Below are 21,798 nucleotides of genomic sequence, written 5' to 3'. Positions count from 1 at the left end.
CTGCTCTTTTATATATATATATATATATATATATATATATATATATATATATATACACACACACACACACACACACACACATATATATATACACACACACACATATACACGTATATATATGTGTATATATATGTATATGTATATATATGTATACATATATATGTATACATATATATGTATATGTGTGTGTGTATATATATATATTTAATGTTGTTTTAGATAGGCTGTACCTTCCTTTGGTAAACATGTTCTCATTTTGACCTGATTTTCATTGTCATTCACCTTTTCTCATGTTGAACAGAATTATTTGATTAATTTGTGCATTTGTGCCTACTTTAAGGTTAAAGACTTAGTTGAAGTAAACATTGCCCTTAGTTTTAGGATATGAATGAGCCATAGAGGGCACTTTGATAATACTTTGTAAACATTTCCTTTCAAGTTATCAGAATGGTTAGAAGAAAAGTACCATTGAAACCTGTACAAGTTTCCTGTTTCCTGCCAGCCCAAACTCCTGTAAGCCTTGACGAGTGTTAGCTGCGCCATGAGTGAGAGTTTCCTCCATCTTGATGAGGTGAAGAATATTTGTACAACAAGATGTTAAGTTTGTCCTTTTGTTTTGTTTAGGAGTGTTTATAGAAGCTCTAGAGGCTGAGAAATACACTCTAGGTATCAGGTAACAATTAATCCTAAAAGGATAGTAGTTAGGTAGTAAGACCATGCCATCTGTGCCAAAGAATTATTATTAACTTTCTGAAAAACACTTGCATTGTTCTACTTGCCTGGTAAAGATAATGCCTGACCACGGGACAACAAGCCACCGTGTAATCAGAAGCGCCCATCATGAGCAGAGTTCAGGCAAACTCACCACATCATGCAGTTGGCCAAAGCCAGCACTAATCCATTGTAAGAAGGAAGGGATAGAGTTGGGATCAAACAAAAATAAGACCAGAAGTCACAGGTGGAGTTCACTAGCAGATAGCCCAGACTTAAACCCCCATGTTACCCACCACTCTGGTACCAGCCCTTTCCCTTAGCTCACAGGTATGGCCCTGTTGGGAACTCCCTTAGGACCAACTGAGAGAGGAGGGGATAAATCAAACTTAAATCATGGGCAGACCAGCTCAGTATGTAGGTACAAACTGAAATTGAACTGAAATGCGCTACAGTTCATTCAGGGCTAGTACTGAAAGACGTTTTAAGGGAAAATCATCCCAATGGCCAAAACTTCGAGCAGTATAGCTGACCATCTACTCCGTGTGAAAAGAGAAGTGGTCTGAGGTTATAATACAGCAACATGGGCAGTGGAAAGTGGCTTGGCTGGTTAGTCAAGGGACTTGGAAGAAGAAAGAGTAGAAGATTGGGGACAAGGAAGTCTATGGAAGAGGCATTTGGATAACCCACTGGGTTGGGCATGAAGTGTGATGGACTTTGTACTGGTTATCAATACCCATGAGAGAACAACTACCATAGAAGAGACACTAAGCAACCATGTAGGCCAAGTGACTCAGCCAATTGATATCCACTACCCTAACACCAGCATATTGGGCACATGAACAGATAGTGCTGGTGTCAGGGATGGAGGCTCTCCATTGGCCAAACCGCATGGATTTTCATTCACTGTGGCTGATCTAGCTTCTGCCATTACCAAATTCCAGTGTGCTGACAACAGAGAGCAAAGCTGAACCCCAGGTATGACTTCATCCCATGAGGAGACCAACCAGCTCCTTGGTGCCAGATTGATTATATAGGGCCCCTTCCACCTTGGGAAAGGCTGACAATCATATTAATTGAAATTCACACTCTTTGGGGTATCAGTTTGCACTTTTTGCCAGTAGGTCTCAGCCAGCACCACAATTAGAGAACATATAGTATATTTCATCCATTGACAGGTGTTTCCTTATAAGATAACATCAAACCAAGTGACCTGTCTCACAGCAGAGTAGGTTTGGTATTAGCTTGTCCTCATGGTTTTCATGGGTCTTACTACATATCATCTTCCCCAGGAGCTGCAAGTCATTTTAGCTATGGTACAGCCTGTGGAACAAATAGCTGAGGCACCAGTTGGGAGAGGACATTTGGGGAAATGCTGTATATACCTTAAGACAAGAACCATGTATGGTTCTAAGTCCCCTAAAGATAGAACACGTAGGTCCTAGAACTAAGCAGTGAAGGTAGGAGTAGGCTGTTTGTCATTCCAAGTGACCCACTTAGAAGATTTGTGTTCCTTATCCCTATAACTCTGGGTCTTGGTTACCAGAGGGAGAGTTTCCACCAGGAAACACAGTAAGAATCCCATTAAAGCTCAAGCTTTGACAACTATCTCAATCACTTTAAGCTTCTTGCACTACAAAAGTAGCATGCCAGGAAGGGAGTCACCAACTGGCAAGTGATTCTGATTACCTAGAGGAGGTAGGGCTACTCTTATACGGGTAGTAAATAATACAGTTGGGACTCAGGTGATCCACCTGGGTACCTCTTGCTTTTCTTTTGCCCAATTTTGATAGTAAGTGAACAAGTTCAGCAGCTGAAGCTTGAGAAAGACATGGTAGCTCCTTAGGAAGGAGGGTCTCAGTCCTTCTACCCATAAACCTTTGAGGCTAACAGAGGTGTCAGCTGAGAGTGAGGGGAAATCTTGACTGGGTGGGGAAGAGGGAGTATGATTAATATTAGGCATGGCTTCAACACTGGTTTCTTCATTGGTGGTGCCTGTAGTTCATCCTATGAACCATCTCCTTGTAAGCTTCCTCCAGGTGCAATGCAGCTGCTCCCAGAAGTGATTATATGATATATGTGGATCTGAATGGCATGAGGAATGGACCAGAGTATTCACCCAGATCACATTCCAAGACTGATGAAGTAAACTCCTGAGCTCCTGGGAGTGTTTGCAACTGATAGTTCTAAGCTGAGTCTCCCTCTGGGACTTGTCCTCAGCTAAAGAAAGTCATCTTGTCCAAAGTCACCCCACCACCCCCCTTCACTGGGGCAATCTGGGACCATTTGATATGGGGGTATAAAGGGCCTACCCCCTTACCCAATTTGGAGACAACTTTGAAAGGCCATCCATGCCAGCTCCAGAGCTCCCCATGGGATCTGATGAGCCTTTTGCTTCAAGTTGACTCTAGTTCAACTCTTTCCTTTGCCCAATCCTGGTTCCTTCACTTCTCCACAGGTGTTAATCCCCAAAGCACTTAAAATACCCTTGCAAGTAAACCTGTCCTTAAGAGTCTTCTTCCTGGGGAACCAAGCCTTAAAATATCCTCTTTTAAGCTTAGGATGATCTATCAGTTAATAGATCTTGTTGTGTCTATTGGTGTTATATTCTTCTGCATTTGAAGAGTGTGTATGTATGTATGTATGTATGTGCTTATAGTCATGCACGTGTGTTTTTAAGTCCAGGGACACTTCTTCCCTCAAGTAGAATGTAAATCTTTAATTTTATTTCAGTGTCACTTGGGATACAAAATTATTACTTATAGATTAAATTTCCAGCAAAACTTCCTTGAAAGGCCTGTTGGAAAGAAATATCTAGAGAGCCATGATCGGCATTGAATCTGGATGACTTTGAGGCCAAGAATCTATGACATATGAGCCTCTCTGACAATGATAGAAAACTCAGATCTACCTTCTCGCTTCCAAATTTCCTGAACAAACAACTTGAATTACTTCAAAATTACCCTTAAACATTAACTGTAGCTCTCTGTGACAATCACATTTTATAGCAGTGTGAAAAACAAGAAGGGCCTTTACCTCTCTGATGTGCTTTGTGATTTAGGTGGAAGATGTCACAACAACCCAAGTAGGTAAAGCAGGTATTATTATCCTCCTCTCCTTGTGATAAAAGTGGACTGCGGAGGAACTAAATATGTTTCCCAAATTTACGCAGCTCGTAAGTGGCACCAAGAAGTCTCGGTGGTCTGAAATGACCTGACCTCCTTTTGATGCTTTTAGACACCACCTCATTAAAAACTGAAAGAAAGGAAAGGCCAAACCAGTGTTAGAAAACTGTGCTACATTTTGAATGGTTACATTTAACAGGTAGGTATTTTCCATGCCCAAACCAAAAGAAACATTTAACACCAAACAATACAGAAATTAATCTGAAGATATTTTCGTTGTATACACTTATTTTCAGGTAACGTCCAAATTGTATATTGGTACCACCTTTTAAGAATCTTGGGCCCTGTCAGATAGTCTCCCTATGCTCTGCCCTCCTACCACTGCCCATTAAACCCCCAGCTCTGACCCAAGCCCAGTGCTCTTTCTGTAATATTCCATGCTCTTCTTCTCTGAATTAAACTTGGATTTCCAGTTTGACCTCCAGTTTCCCTTTTTACTTAAGCTTATTTTCTTAAAAGAGGATTTATTTATTATTGGGGCTGTGTTTTCTTTCATCCAATGAAATACCCATTTTTTTTCTCTACCTCATAAGAAAATGAGTCCTTCACCTTCTTCTCTCCCCCGCCTCCCCCACTACTTCTCCACAAGTACATACACACTTTCCTATTTGGGGTAGATTTATTCCTTTGAATGGCTTTTGCTATGATGAACTTTACTTAAGACATTAATAATTCTTGACAAGGGCTTCTTTTGTGTTTTAGCTTTGAAAGGAAAACTTACTATGCATAATTGCCCCATTCTTAACTGCTTTATAGATTGAAAGCAGCAGAAGCTGATAACAAACAGCTTTGCCCCAAGTATACAAACTTCAAGTCTGCCTGTTCTCCCAGGGGGATTTGGCTTTTACCTAGACATGAAGGAACTGAGTGGCATAGGCTTGGGGCTAGATGAGAAAAAAAGGAAACAAAGGCAATTTAGAGCTGGTTTTGCATTCTCAGGAATCAAATACAGTCTTCTGTATACTTAAAGAATACAATAAATAATATTCAATAAAGATTTCATGTTAATAAAAAACAAATTATAAAACACAAAAAAGCAAACTTTGTATTTTGCATGTGTGGGTACTATAAGAGGTCCAAATGATGTGAGAGTGAGAATTATGATTTTAATATCTAACACAGAATGCCTTTCAGGAAGGCCACTGTCTTTAAGAAGGCAGTGTAATGGAAGTGTGGGTAAAGGCAGGGCCTCTGGGAGAGGGAGAGATGATTCAGTGATAAAGATAAAGATGTAATCATTAGTCAGCCAATAAAACACACCTGTTCAAAAAAGCTGTGAGAATTTTGAGACTGAAGGAGGTAGAGAAGGAAAAAGGGAAAAGGGAAAATGAAAGAGAGAGATGGCAGCAAAGGTGAGACCTTGAGCAGGAGTATCAGTCAGTGAGGAATTTCAGAGGCAAGAGTGATGGGCAACTTTGTAGGAACCGGATGCCTACCCAGCAGACTGGCTTTTCCTAAGATGTCTGTACTAATGTCTCTTCCCTTTTCTGCTCTTCAGCAAGGTGTTGTTGTCAGTCCTGTGACTGAGGTGCCAGTTCCTGCACAGTGGTGAGGTGGCCTGGCAGTGTCTGTCTCTTGTCCTGGAAGTATTGAGGGGGGAAAAAAGAAGTCAGGACGAAAAGGACATACCAATTCATAAATGTAGAATTAACTGATTTTATTCATTTATTTTTTAAAAAATGTTTGTTTTTTTTTTTTTATTTTTGAGAGATAGGAGCAGAGAGAGAGGGAGAGAGAATCCCAAGCAGACTCTGTGCAATCAGTGCAGAGGCTCGCAAGGCTCCATCTCAAGAACCAAGAGATCATGACATGAGCTGAAATCAAGAGTCAAGTGCTTAACTGACTGAGCCACCTGGGTGCCCCATAATTAACTGATTGTATTTATGATTGAGCAAAACATATACCCCAAATGCAAGCAGGTAACTGGCAAGTAGCTGCAAAACTGTAGTGGATTTTCAACTCTATTTATGTGGAATTAAAGCTACAATTGTTACACATCCTAGTTTTAGTAAACGGTCAGCAGATACTCAATTTATTTCACTAGTTACATTACACTACATATCACTATTACATTGAGCTTATTCTGACATCCTGGTTCTCTTAACTGTTTATCAGGTTTACCTCAATGTTGTGTTCTCATAATTCTTTGTCGGTATCTCCTATGGTTTTCCCTCATAGTTTACATAGCACCTGTGAGTAGTCAGTTTCCTGGACATTCTTCAGGAAGGGTCTATTAAGTTTGGATTCCCCACAGAAGACAGCCACCATTTTGTAAGAACAACTCCCCTGAGATCACTTTGCTATGGGGAGAGGCCCTGGAGAATGTGACTCCCAATGGGTAGAAAGGCCAAGAAGCCTCAAGGAGCCAGATATGTGCATGAAACAGCCACCTTGGAAGGTCTTCCATCCCCGGCTGCCAAATGACTCCATGTTGATCTGAGATTAAATGGCTCATCTGAGCCATTTCTCAATTCCTGGCCTAAAATAGCATCAGCAAAATAATAATAATAATAATAATAATAATAATGATGATGATGATGATAATTGCCTTAAGTCACTAAATTTGGGCATGTTATTAATTTCCAAGGAATAATCAAATCAGTGTAGTAGTCTACATTTTTTGTTTTGTGGTATAACCCTGTTCTGTTGACCAAAATAGTCAGCAAAGTCTGCCACTCTCTTATCTGAAAGATGTTACGGAGATGGCAAAAGTTTCAAGAAGTCCAGTTGCTGGTCAAAGGGCATCCACTTTAATGAGCTAATCCAACACTGCTTTGCAAGGAGGTGAGCCCTTTCACATTCACACGCAGGTGTCCTTGTTTTACCACATCCTTCCAACACTCAGCATTTTGAGACTGTAGATTGGTGCCCATAGCATGGGTGTAATTTTAGCTTGTGTTTTCCTGTTTACTAATACAGTGGGACACCTTTCCATAAGGTTATGACTGCTAGGGTTCTTTATTTTTCTGTGAATTGCTTCTTCAAAGCTCTTGCTGACTTTTATTTGTTTTGTGTTCTTTGTCCACTTTCTTTTTATCATTTTGATTTTTTTAGAATTTTTATTGATTTGCAAAGTCTCGGTAACTATTGTTTGAGAACAGTCCCTTTTGTTTATATGTAGAGTGATCATATATTATGCCAGCTAGATGACTTTGAGAGTGAGAAGAGGGTATTAATGCCACAACTATCCTGAGGTAGCAGAGGTGTGCCGGTGCTGTCCTAGGCAGGTGCTTGTCCTGTGCATTCAACACAGGTAAATCTCAAGCACAATCGTGATGGGAAAAAACAAGTTGCAGAAGTACATTTAAACTATGATGCAGCTTGAGGCACCTGGGTGGCTCAGTCGGTTGAGCATCCGACTTTGCTTCAGGTCACGATATCCCAGTTCATGAGTTCGAACCCCATCTCTTCTGACTCTGTGTCTCCCTCTCTCTCTCTCTGCCCCTCCCCTGCTTGTTCTCTCTCTCTCTCTCTCTCAAAAGTAATAAACATTAAAAGAAAAACTAAAAAAAAAAAAGATGTTATGGAGAAATCATTCAAATGGGCTATAGTCAACATTTGAATTACTGTGGACAGATTGGGAAAGAAAATGTCCTGGGATGGTGAGAAGCAAAGAGAGAGGAAGAGGTCAATGGGATAACGGACCCAAGGGCACATAAATCCAGGGAAGGGCACTGGGTTTAGGAGAGGGGATGAAGCGTATTTTATTTAAGTTGCAAGGGTGAGAGTGACCTCACATGACAGCTAAATAACATTTGAAATTCCCAAAGCTGCAAATTTTAGATTGATAGTAATTTGAATAAGAGAAATAAATTGAAATTGACATTGATTACCTAGAAAAACGATACCTTGGTATGGTAAGATTCAAAAGCTCTGTATCTGGAAAGCACCTGGCATAAAGTTTGTTCTCAATAAATGAATGTGTGAATGAACTAGTGAGGTGACATGAACTTTGCTCAACTAGAAAAAGGGAATTAAGATCTTTTCCCTCTATCTCTACCTCCTGGTGAGGTAAACATGAGAGGTGTGAACACTCCATAGTGGGTGAGGCCGATCCCACTTGAGACTCCAGCCATGCTTCGTTGGAGGGATCACCGAGGCTTCTCCCTCATCCGTGCTCTGCCTTCTGTCCTCACTTCCACCCTTATTCGGAACCTTCATTCACGCATAGACTATTAGTCTAGTGATTTTGTAAGTAATATTTCTGCATTCGTTGTCTTTCAGCCCAAATGCCTCCTGCTTTCTATTCCTTTCTTCCATTCTGTATCCACAAGCTGAGCTAAAGACCACTCATTCTGTGCTCTTGTAGCTAGCTATTCACTTTTATCCTAATGTTGAGGCACTCATTTATAACACTTTAAGAGCCTAGACCCTAGAATGGTGCCAGGCAAGTAGTAGTTGCTAGGTAACAATTTGTTAAACTGTAGAGTTTAAAACATCAGCTCTAGGGTGCCTGGGTGGTTCAGTTGGCTGAGCATCCAACTCTTGATTTCAGCTCAGGTCATCATCCAGGGTCATCTGATCAAGCCCCATATCAGGCTCTGTGCTGAGCATGGGCCCTTCTTAAGATTCTCTCTCTCTCCCTTCTGCCCCTCTCCCCTCCCCCACTTCTCTCTCTCTCTCTAAAAAAAATTAAAAAATAAAATACAAATAAAACATCAACTCTATATGTGTCAAACTATCACTGTAATAATATTTTATTTCTTCAAAACATCTTTTAGGCTTTAATCATGTCCCATTAATATGCATAAATCCTTAGCTCATGGTGACTCCTTACATCCTTAATTTCCAACAACACTTTAACAGGATTCTTTGTTAGCGTTAGGCAATTCATGACCAGGAGCATTATCTGAGGGAAGCAAAAATCATTGAGAAGACAAGTATAAGACTCTCAGGGATACAGTTACTATTTTAGATTCCTTGAAATTGAATGATATAATATCAGAAAAACACCCTGGTGCATGAATAGGAGTCAATAAACATTGTTTCATTCTATAATCTTTTGTATTCAAATATCAAGTTAATAATCAAAACAAATTGTGAGTTAGTCAGTAAATCTCCCCAGCTCTTCATATAAGTATTGAAATTATCTGTCACTCTGCCTGTCTTCTCTGGAAGAGCAACACCTCAGGGAAGGGATCATATCAGTTTCATCTTTTTTTTTTTTTTTAATATTTTTTTTGAGAGAGGGGAGGGGAAGGGAAGAGAGAGAGGGAAACACAGACTCTGAAGCAGGCTCCAGGCTCTGAGCTGTCAGCACAGAGCCTGATGCGGGGCTCGAACTCATGAGGGGTGAGATCATGACCTGAGCCAAAGTCAGATGCTTAACCAACTGAGCCACCCAGGTGCCCCCAGTTTCATCTTTGAACACAGTGCTAGCACAGTGCCTGGCACATGGTATGTTTGTTCAATTGACTCAAACTTGGATACCAAGTCACCCACTGTGCTGATGTATTGGTGGTATGGAGTGGGAGAAGGACCTCTAGTTCTTGTAATGAGATGTCAGGGGAAACTGGAGAATGGTGGGGATCCATGCAAGGGTAGAGACACAGAAATAAGGAAGAAGTACATACCTGCCATTCAATTTTATTTTGGTGGCTCAACAACTCTAGATTTCATATGGTATCTTTATATGGCATTAGGCTGGAATCTTTTATTGCTCCTGGGACAAAAATCTGCTGCTCCAACATCCATTTTAAAAAGTACCATTCTTCTGAATGAATGGTATTATGTGATGACATGTTAGTCCTGAAAAATGACCAGTATTTGAAAATCTCTGCCAGTTGTTGGAGGGGGGTTGTCTTTACTGAGGCATTCACCTTAATTGTCACTTTTTTTTCCTTCCCCTTTTTGGAACTTTGTTTTTATCAGCCTCTTCGTGTGTGTGTGTGTGTGTGTGTGTGTGTGTGTGTGTGTGTGTGATGACTGGGTCTATATATTCTTAAATTTCTTCTGGGTGATGTGTCAATTTCAACCTATTACCAGTTTCTGCTTAGCAAGCATTGGCTTTCTGGTTAGTTGGCCTAAAATTATTGATGCATTATCATAGCTTTGAACACCAATATCGAAATTACCAAAGTCAAACAATAGTGTCAATACATTAGGAGCCAACCCTCCCTCCTTGGGCATTCCTTCCCAGCATAAATAACTCTTTTCCTCTTCCGTTTCATATTGCACACTATATTCATTTTCTAATACTGGTAGCAAATTGCCACAAACATAGCAGCCTAAAGCAATACAAAGGTATCTTCTTACAGTGAGTTGCCATGATGCAAGAACCTGGGCAGGAGTCAGCTGTGTCCTCTGCTCAGGACCTCACAAGGGGTCCACTGAGCTGAGGGTTCCCTTTCAAGCATCTGTCATTTCCTTCAGAACCCAACTTGTTGCAGTATTAAGACCAGGGCCCCCATCTTACTGAGGATCACTTGTCTGTGATGTGTTGTCTCCTTCTTGCTGCTTTCAAAGATCCTCTCTTTGGCTTTGACTTTTTACAGTTTGATTATGATGTGTGTAGGCTTGGACCCCTTTGAGTTTGCCCTCTCAGAAGTTTGTTGTGCCCTTTGGATAGGTTAATGTGTTTTCCTCAAGTTTGGGAAGTTTTTGACCATTATTTCTCCAAGTATTCTTTCTGCTCATTTATTTCTCTCATGTCCTTCTGGGAGTCCCACATGTATATGCTGGCATGCTGGGTGGTTTTTCTTTCTGTTCCTCAAAGTGGATGATCTTAAATGACTCATCTTTCATGTCTCTGATTCTTCATTCTTCCAGCTCCAGTCTGCCACTGAGACCCTCTAGTGAATCTTTATTTTTTAACTCCATAATTTCTATTTTTTAATCTCTATCTCTTTATTGATATTCTCTATTTAGTGACACCCTTACCATTTGTTCTTTCATTTCTTTAGACGTAGTTTTCTTAAGTTCTTTAAATGTATTTAAAATAGCAAGTTTAAAAATCTTTAGTCTATCCAATGTCTAGGCTTCCTCAACAACAGGTTCTACGATGTATAGGGCATACCTTTTGTTCTTTGTATGTCTGATGATTTTTGTTGAAAATTGGACATTTTAAGTAATATGATGTTGCAATTCTAGAAATAAGTTTACTTCTCCTTGGGGCTTGTTGTCACTGCTGTTTACTGTTACTGTTATTGGTTTTTAGTGACTTTCCTGAACTAATATTACAAAGTCTTTATTCTTTGTCATAAGTGGACAGTGAAGTCTCTGCTCAGTTAACCTAGGGGTCAACTAATGACTGGACAGAGATGCCCTTAAATTCCTAGAACCAATAAATCTCCCAACCTTTACCAAGAGGCTCTGTGTGCATGTGGGGCATGCCTTCAATTCTGAGGCAAGCAGTCTATCATTCTGGCTTAGCCTTTACCTCCCGTGTTTTAGAGTCTATTTGAAAGGAGAGAGCTTTCTCTGGTCTGTGGATATGAGCACAGGGCATGCACACAGCTGCAATGTTAAACAATTTGACAGTCACCTCCAGGGAAAAGGCCGCTTGAACTGAATGAGTTCTGAGTGAAGAAAAAGTTCTTTGAGTGGGGGGTTTTCAGGGAAACGGCCAGACACGTCAAATAATGGCAATTCCCTGAGAATGCTGCTGTTGGGAGGTTCATGCCTTTTCTTCCCATTCTAGTGATTGCTAAGCTGCTGGCTAGTGCTTTTGAAGAGTTTGTGGAATTGCAAAATGAGTATTGGAGTAGCAAGTTAAAATACCACAGGGTTTGCTACTCTTACCAAGACACAGCCAGTTTTTTCTGAAGAAGGGCTCCTCAGATTGTTACAAGTCTTTTGTTAATTTACAGAGTTCTAAAAAGTTGATTCTGAAAATTTTTGCTTGTGTTCTCATTGCTTTTATAGAGGAGGAGATCTCTGGGTTTCCTTACTTTTCCATTCCTTATGGTGTCCTTTTCATGGCATCCTGATGAACAAAAGATTTTAAGTTCAATGTGTCTTGCTATATCAATTTTTCCTTTATGACTTTGAGAAATCCCTCCCTACCATGAGATCATGGTCTAATATATATCATAGAACGTCTTTTTCACCGTGTTCTTGGGTTTAAGCTAGTGATAATTGGTAATCTGACATACTAACTCACGTAGAGGTCATTGTAGCATTGATTATGATAGGTGGTAAATCATCTTACCACAATATATGTACCAAATTAGTCTTTTAACAATTATATATTCTTATTTTCTCTTCTAGATCTGGATTTTGAATGCGTGGAACTAGAGGGTCCTTTACGATCACCTAATAAACATATTTCAGTGGGCTAAGGACCCTAAGAATGTTCCGCCTGCTGGTCCAGCCTTTTGGTCATGTGTTTAAAGCTGTCACTAGAGAGTATAGTGCATCAAAAGTTTGGAACATTTGTTTTCTCAAGAAAATATATATAAATTATAAAGGAGAAAGGGAACTAAAAAAGCATGCTCTGCTCTGCAGCCTGCAGTCTTTATGTTTGCTCTATGTCATAAGAATTCTGGCATACTTGTTTCTGTGAAATACCTGTATTTAGAGAACAGACGAAGCCAGCCTCTGTATGGAAAAAAATGTGATTGGATATCACATTATGAATCATTTTGAATACAATCAAATTCCCCAATCTCCCCAGTGAAGAAATGATCATTTTAAGTTGACCAAACTGGACTACGAGTGAACCTTCTTTGCTCCTCAAAAAGTTGGGGATTCTTTTTTTTTTTTAATGTTTATTTTTGAGAGAGAAAGGCAGAGCACGAGTGGGGGAGGGGCAGAGAGAGAAAGAGACACAGGATCCGAAGCAGGCTCTGGGCTCTGAGCTGTCGGCACAGAGCCTGACGCTGGGCTCCCACAAACGTAAGATCATGACCTGAGCTGAAGTTGGAAGCTTAACTGACTGAGCCACCCAGGCGCCCCCTGGGGATTCTTTTTTAAGCATACCTTTAAAACAACTTAATAATAGAAATTAGAACTGTAGAGGGATTCAACAATTGTAGAATTTTTTTTTATGTTTTTTGGGTAGAAAATAAAAGACAATAGCATAAGCATTTGGTTGGTTCATGTCTTGGTAAACTGAAAGTTGAATCCCAGTGCTTATTTTTAAATAACTATAAGTTAGATTGAGGTGAGAGAAATGCCATGCTTGATTTCTTCAAACACCTATTTTATCTAAGCCCAACCCCTTCATTTTACTGGTGAGGCAGCAGAAGCCCAAGATTACACCTCTAGTTTGTGGGAACCCCAGAACTAAAACTTATTTCTGACTTCTGATATGGAGTTATTCTTACCTCAGCCCTTCTTTCTTGATTGTATATTTTTTAAATGTTTGTTGATTTCTGAGAGAGAGAGACAGAGAGAGCGAGAGCAAGTGAGAGAGAGAGCACAAGCAGGGGAGGGGCAGAGAAACAGGGAGACACAGAATCCGAAGCAGGCTCCAAGGTCTGTCAGCACAGAGCCTGACACGGGGCTCGAACCCACGAACTGCGAGATCATGACCTGAGCCAAAGTTGGATGCCTAAACCGAATGAGCCACCCAGACACCCCATCTCAATTATATCACAAATAAACACTTGACAGAATGGAAAAACACTTTTGCTATTGCTGGCTTTAGGGATGAGTCCTTGAAGCGTCTAGCATAAGGATTGCCTGGAGTGTGTGGAGGGGTGAGTGCTTCCACACCTTGCTTCCCTGATTAAACTTGATGTCTTCTCTATTTTTGCGTAGAAAAATTCTCTTTAATAGTGGGAGTTCCCACACCACAGTGCACAGTAAGATCCAAAAGTGATCATCAAATGACCACAGAATTCATTAAAAAATTCAAGGTCTAAGATCCAGAGCTAGATTAAATACAGGCAGCAAAGCATGTTAGCAATGTCAAGGGACACAGAACTGTGGACATTTTTCTTTCTCCTCAGCTAAACTTGTCATTTTTTTTTCTATAAAAAGAAGACTGTGTAGGTTGAGCTATGGCCTTTCAATATTATTTTTATCTTTATACTTCCATAGCAATTAAGGCACTCCACAATCACATTTCTTAAAGTTTTACCTAATTTACATTTTACTAAAATATTCTAGGAAATAACAGACTATGTATGTGTGTATATATATGTATATGTATATATACACACACACATACACATATTAATTGAAGTATAGCTGATATACAATGTAATATTCATTTCAGGTGTACAACACCTGACGATTCCATACATCACACTTCGCTCATCATGGTGAGTAGTTACCATCTATCCCCACACAGTGTCATTACAATATTATTGACTCTATTCCCTATGCTGTAATTTTTATCCTCATGACTTGTTTATTTTATAACTGGAAGTTTGTACTTCATAATCCCCTTCACCTAATTCTCCTATCCCTTCAACTGCCTCCCCTCTGGCAACCACCAATATTTTCTCTGTATTTATGACTCAATAACGGAAAATATTTCAAGGGGACTCCTCCATCAACCACACGTGTAAGCAGATATGAACGTTTGAGAAAAATCTCCTGTATAAAATTTTAACAGCCATACATCACAAAAATCTGAGACACTAGTAAAACAAACATCTAAATCCCAGAGGAAATACCCACTATCCTGTTGACAAAGGCATAAGACCAAACTTTTGTTTTACTTTTATTTTTATTTTAAGAGAATAGGGCCTCTCAGTGGTCTGATGGGTTTTCATGAACCCAAACCAGCAAACACTTCCTGATGAGGGCCACCTGCTCACTCCTTCCCAAGAAGGATTTTGGGGAGGTTTGCCATATCCACTCTTCTATTCATTATGTGCCTGTGTATGCAAGAACACCAGTGGAGATTTTCCTCAGCTGGTGGTTCCTGTTTTAATTGTCTGGGTCTTTTCCTTTACTAGCTCAGAAGAGTTTTATAAGCCTCTCCCAGGGTGGTCAAATGTGACTGTTTTTCCTAGCAAAGCATGTAGTCCGTGTTGAATGAGGCCCTCCTTTGCTACTTGCCTCTTGCTAACTCGGGGTGAGAAAACTCTCACATGTGCTGTATATTAATTCTTGCCTCACACTCCTTAGCTAGAAATATTTTATAATTTCTGTGTTGTGCTCACTGCAGCTTCTCTCATTTTTCTATAGGTAATTTGCCATTTTGCTGACTCAAGGGTTTTACTCGATGCATTATCAATAGCTAATTTTTTAAATTTGCACTACCCTTCAAGGTTCAACTTCAGTATGAGCCATAAAAGCTCATATGATTTCTAAATGATAGAGAAAAGAATAATTGTTAAGATAAAGATGTACATTTCCTTCCATCCTGTGAAAACTATATAACAAATCATGTGCCTTCCTTTGCGGAAATTTCTAGGAAGTTTAAGACTATTTTTTTCTTTTCAAATACTTTATTCCAGAATTCTGGTACAGTAATTGTTTGTTTTAGTTTTTAGTCGTGATTCTTAGCATCTTCTGGGTCACAGAAATATTTGAGAATTTAAGGAAAGTTGTGTTTTCCTAAAATCATGTACATAGAAACACAAATTTTGCATTTAATGTAGGAACTTCTGACATTCTTCCACGGAATGTTGGGTTCTATATGTTCTCTTATTTTTCTAAGCATAATTTTAATTTAACTAGTTATAGTAGTAATTTTTCCTATTGTGTAAGACGATGCTATTCACTTTCTGAATTTACTGAAGGCAGTATTATAAACTGCTTCACATTTCTTTGCGACATAGCCAGAGATTTTGAATAAGTAGGAAAGTGTATTTGTTTGAAAGTAAAAAAAAAAAGCTAACACTTTGAAGAATGCATTTCAAAATTAAAGACAAATAAATTGATATTGGTATATAAATTGATGTAACCCCCTGGAAACCACTTGGAAAATCATTTAGCATTATCTTACAAAGCCAAATTTTCACATACTTTATGACCTGACAACTCTACTTTTGGTTATAAGCCCAAGAGAAAGAAACTCCTTACACTTGTATGAAGGTTATGTTTTACATAAATATATGTACATATTATATATATGTACACACACACACACACACACACGATTAGTGGCTACTGAACCATTGCTTCTAGGTAAAAATCTGCTTTGTAGTGGAATTGCTTTATTCTGTATATTCCCCCAACAGGTGGTAGTAAGCTCAAGGGCAAGACTCGTGTCACATTCTTTATGACCCCATCAACAACTAGGACAGAGTTGTGAACACGGGAGGTGCTCAATAGCTGCTTACCCTGTAAATACAATGTCTTGTGATACCAGAATGCAGATCCTGAGAGGAGCAGATCTCATGAAATGTAGGATGCTAGAATCCCACAATAAATGGGTTACAGTCATGATGAAAAGCAGCTTTAAATATTATAGTAAGTGATACAAATTTAATGAGGCAGAAGAGAAATGATTTCTTTTGAGAAGGGATCACTATATTTTGGGGGAAAGAAATTGTTCACAGGGCCCCCTAGGTAGTCAGGGATCCTGAGACTCTGACCGGACCAAATGTATCAGAAAGATCGTGGCTCCAAGAAAAAGAGAATTATTTAACCTCTCTGAAATAAGAGGGCATGGACTTAAGAAGAAGCTGAAGAGCCGATAAGGACAGTGTGCAGGTTGATGAAAGACTGTGTGGTACAGATGTGATGCATCTATATGACCTCCTGGATATTTTGGCAAAAACTTGTAAAATTACTAAAATTTTGTAGTGATTTGATTTCTTATGGAAATTGGTAACAGAGTGGCTTTGTGTGACATGTCTAAGGAGGAACACAAATAGCCTTTGTGTTTATAATCCTCTTGCTTTGTGTTCTCGGTTTTAACATGTATATGTGCCATATATACACAGATGATTCTCATTATTCAAGGATTCCGTATTTTCAAATTCACCGGGTAGGAGGGAATAGGGATGATTGTGAACTGTTAAGTCTGGGAAGCTGCAGGCTATGAGCACTTCATTGAGCAGTGATGTTTCACTTGGGACTTGAAGGGAGATTAGAACTGTGCTTTAAGATGGCAACACTTCCTAACAGTGATGTCTTGGCAGTTTTCTCTTAGGGCTCCTCTCAATCAGTGTCTGAGACATAGACCTGGGTAAAAGTTGTGTATTTGGTCAGTGATTCCAGGAAGCAGGAATAAGGAAGAGCAACAGGGAAAGAGAAGAAGTAAAATGAGAAAGTATTATTGAGGTTGCTGCTGTAGGTAACAAAGGCTCGATTCTATTCGAACCTCTGAGAAGTGTCCAGAATAACCCTGAATTGTCCCATCTAAGGATGGAGAGCAGGAGAATTTACCTATGGAGTCCATTTCCTCATTGGTTGAAGGATGTCCCTGGGTTCTTAAGTCTCCTATATTTCTGGATGCACTTGTGGATGTACCCACTGTGCTCTTGTGGCATCAGAGAAGACACTTTGGTAGAAAGCATGGAGAAGGGAGGAATGTGCTTGAGGAACGATGTCATCACAAGGCAAGTATGAACTCCTGTGAAAATATCCACCTCAACGGCAATTGCAACCAAGAGTGGTCAAGGGACCATGACATGGGGGCCCCAAAGATACGTGCTAGAAGTACAAAAGTTATTCACAGGCACAACCCTTGCTTAGGATTGGAAGCAAGGAAACCAGTTAAAATATAGTAATAAAGGACGTATCCCTTTGTGTCTTTCCAACCCTTTCTACATGGAACACTTCTCCCTCCTCACTGCCTAAGCACTACCCTTACTTCAAAATCCAGGTAATAGGCACAGCCTAGAATAGTGCCTGGCACTCACTAGGTGTTCAGTACTGAATAAACAGCAAGAATATTTATCGTGACCTAAAATTTACAGTCATTGAATTTAATGCCCACGAAAACTTTACTGTATATGAATTAGTACTTCCATTTTCTAGACATATTCATGTGTTAGTTCAACAAAGCTTACTGAATATCAATCAAACAGTGTATTAGGCTGTGGTAGCTGGTAAGGAAATTAGTCCCGAAGAAGGTTAAATCTTTTGCTGAGGACGTCAGAGTAAGTGGAATGTAACAGAAGTGAACTCAATGAGGCTTTCCTGTATCCAATCCCAATTCATTCTTCTATTCAAATTCTTCCAGTTAAGCCCTACGAATTAACTATCTCATTGATCTTTAGTTTCTATACCACACTGTGAAATTTTCATTTCTCACAATGTAGGATAATGTGCATTTTCACCTTCTATATTTGTCTTTGTCTTTTCAGCTCCTTGAGGTCAAGAGCCATAATCTCATGATTTTCCATAACTTAAGACCAAGGCAAGGCATTACATGGTGCTTTGTAATATTTTTTGGTAATGACGTAGTTCTTAAATAATAGGTATCAGCACATTTCTTTTTTTTTTTTATTGAGGTGGCACAGAAAGAATGAGATGTCATGCGATATGAATGCAGAGTTGACATCCAAATCATAACCTTTGAAGGCAGCATTAGGGCTTTATTGAAAATAAACAATAGCAATGCAAAAATGTGGACTTGTAGACAAGTAACCTTCCTCAACAGTCTTTTGGGCAGTGGAGTTTGAACTCAGAAATTTGATAGTGGCTAGAGAAGATTATGTTTAGGGAAAAGATATAACACAAACTTGGACACATCCAGACACATCCCATTCATTTGTCTGCCTCTTAAGGGAACAGTCTCTAAAATGCCTCTAGAAAGTAAGTGGAGAACAGTGCTGTCCAGTTGAAATATAATGTGATCCTGCAAATGCAATTCACATAAGTAATTTCAGTTTTTCTAGTACCCACAACAAAAGAGTAAAAAGAAACAGGTGAAATTAATTTTAATAATATATTTTATTTCATCAGATCTATCAAAAACATTATCATTTTGGCTCATAAGGAATATTAAATTTATTCATGAGATATTTTACATTTTTATCACATCTAAGTGTTCAAAATCTGGTGAGTATTTTATAGTTTTGGCTCATCTCAGCTTGGACTGAATGTTATAAGGGCTCAATGGCCACATGAAGCTAGTGGCTACCATTTGGACAATCAGGTTTCTAGACTGATTTCTACAGTTTGTATTTCCTGTGCAGGTGTGTGTGTGTGTGTGTGTGTGTGTGTGTGTGTGTACGCGCGCGCGCGTGTCTGTGTGTCTGTGTATGTTTCTGACATATGTTTTTACAGCAACTTCCCTATGATCCATCATTCTTTTTGATGATAAGCTGCCAGAATAGGTACATACATTGGCTACAATATGTAATGATATTCTAATGACATCATGTTTAATTTTCTGCCCAGAGTGGGCTCTCCTTAAGTGTTACCTTACTGATAATTGGCTGCATGTGCCAGTGCAGAAATAAATGGGGTCTTCTGCATTCAAAACTAACTACAAATAAACAGGTATCTTATTACATAGAAGGACCTCCAAAAAAAGGCACATTGTAAACCTTCTGAGAAACTATATTTTTATAAAAATTGTGTTTTATTCTTTAAAAAATGTTGAATGCCTGAAGACTGCTTTTTTCTTTCTCAATTTCAGGGCCTAGATAGAGCATGTGAGTTGACATGGACTTTTTTATCCCTTTTTGTCCTTTCATATTGTGGAGTTGTAGTTGTGTGCTGGGTAGGCCTAGGGTTTTGGAAACAGATATGCTAGAAGTTAAATACTGGATCTTACTTTACTAGTTGTATGACTTTTGGCATTTTATTTTATCTCCATGAACCTCAATTGCCTCATGTATAAAGTTGAGGTACTCCTGCTGGGTTTTACTCTTAAATGTGTCTTGACTCCCTTTATTGTTCTCAGAATCTAACACACCACCTTTGTTAAGTAATTGCCCAATCATTTATGAATGATCTAAAGCTATAGTCTTTTTTGTATCTACTTATCCCCCACCTACAGTATATTCCTCCACAGTGGCCTGAAGTTACTTATCAAACACGTATCTGTTTTTTACATTGCTTATTAATGACTTTGTTGAGATGGTCCCCGGTTTCTCCTGACCCTGGATTTTCATGTTAGCCACCAGGGGGTGCCAGTGATCCAGAGATCAGTTAACCCCCGATTGGCTTTTCTTTGCTGTTTTTCTTTCCTCTTGATTACCGTTGTCAGTCTCAAGAGAAGTAAGATTTTCAAACTCTCCAACTCTGACTAAAATATCCTTCAAAAGAATTTAAAAACTAGCCAATTTGCCTAACTAATTATAGACTACTTAGTACTACTATATCTTTATCAGAAAATGGAAGAAGGTCTAGATAGATGGTTAAGACCAAAAGTCACATTATTTCACTTGTCTGCTGGGAATACACAATGGCCATTCATACATTACAAAGTTTGCCCCCTTTAATCTTAGTCTTTGCCTACTCAACTCGTCACTTCCTCGGCTGGACACACATTCCATATCCCTCCGAGTTCCTCTTCTCATCCCCAGTAAAGTTGCAATGTTAACCAAAATTTTCCATCAATTCTTCCTTGGTTATTTCCTTTCCCTCTGATTTCGTTTATTGTAAATGACCTCTGCAACTTACCATTTCATACTCATTTGTTTGATGTGAAGCCCAATTCAAATCTTCCATTCATGAAACTATCACTGAATTAAGTCCTATGACCATTACTTTACTATGTGGTCTTGTCATCCATCTCCAAAAACTGATTTTAAACTATCTTGATTCACTGATAGGGATGTTATGTTGCACTATTCTTAGTGTTTTCATATGCCTGCATTGTCCCTCCAAATGAGTGATAAATTCCTAAAAGGCACAGAGATCATCTTTTTCTCCCTTCCCCCACCCTGCCTTTTTTCTTTTTTTCTTTTTTTGTGTGATGTGAGCAATGCCTTGGAGACTATTCTGCTCATTTTTAGAACTTATTATTTAGGGAATAAATGAATGTATCATATCTAGTAGTTTTGAGCACTCATTATTTTCAGGCACAGAAATACAGAGCATGCTCTTCCTCTCTCCCTTTCTTTATTCCTTCCTTCATTTTCTCCTTCCACATTGTGCTAATGTCTTATGCAAATGAAAGAACTTATGTTTCTTTCCCTATAGAGCTTGGGAAGAGAATCAGTAACAAGTGAGTGGCCAACTGAGTAATTCTTAAGATGACGGATTTTACAAAACAGAAAGGCATGCATGGTAGGCAGAATAGTGGTCCCCCAAAGACATCTACCTCCTAACCTATGAATAAGCTACCTTTCATGACAAAATAGACTTTGCATGAGTAAATTAAGGGATCTTGAGATGAGGAGATTATCCTGGATCATTTGTGGGCCTGATGTAATCACAAGGCCTTTTCTAAGAGGGAGGCAAGAGAGTCAGAGTGAGAAAAAAGGTGTGGGTGACACAGCAGTGACTAGAGGAATGAAGGCCCAAGAGCCAAGGAATGCAGACATCCTCCAGAGGCTGGAAAAGGTAGGGAATGGCTTCTTCCCTGGAAGCCCCAGAAGGAATGCAGCTCAACTTACTCCTTGATTTTAGACGAAAACCCCTTTCAGACTTCTGATCTCCAGAACTGTAAGAAATAAACCTGTGTTGTCCCAAGTCACTGGGTGCACTGTGTTGCCAGGGCAATAGGGAGCTAATATAACATGTAATTTAAATTTGGGCTTCTGATTTATGAAAAGATGTTTCCTTTCTCATTTTGACCTATTATTATCACTCCCTGGAGATTATAACAAATTCACAAAATATGATACACTTACACATATACATATTTTATAAAATATATACATGTTCTATGACACAAATGACATCATATCACTTATAGTGCTTCACAACTTTTTTTAACTTCAGAATATATTGTGGACATTTTTTCTCATGTCAGTAACACACTGAGCTATCTTATTCCTACTAAGAGTCGCATATTATTCCATAATATGAATACAGAACTTTACTAAACAGTTTTCCTGTTGATGATCATTTAGATTGCTTTCAATTTTTCAAATGATTAGCAAAATATATTTGCTAATGACCATTTGTGTCATTGAGAATTTGTCCAACTATA

The sequence above is a fragment of the Panthera uncia genome, chromosome F2 (genome assembly GCF_023721935.1).
Source record: "Panthera uncia isolate 11264 chromosome F2, Puncia_PCG_1.0, whole genome shotgun sequence".
NCBI classification, from domain to species: Eukaryota; Metazoa; Chordata; class Mammalia; order Carnivora; family Felidae; genus Panthera; species Panthera uncia.
Note: the sequence above shows the minus strand (reverse complement) of the source record.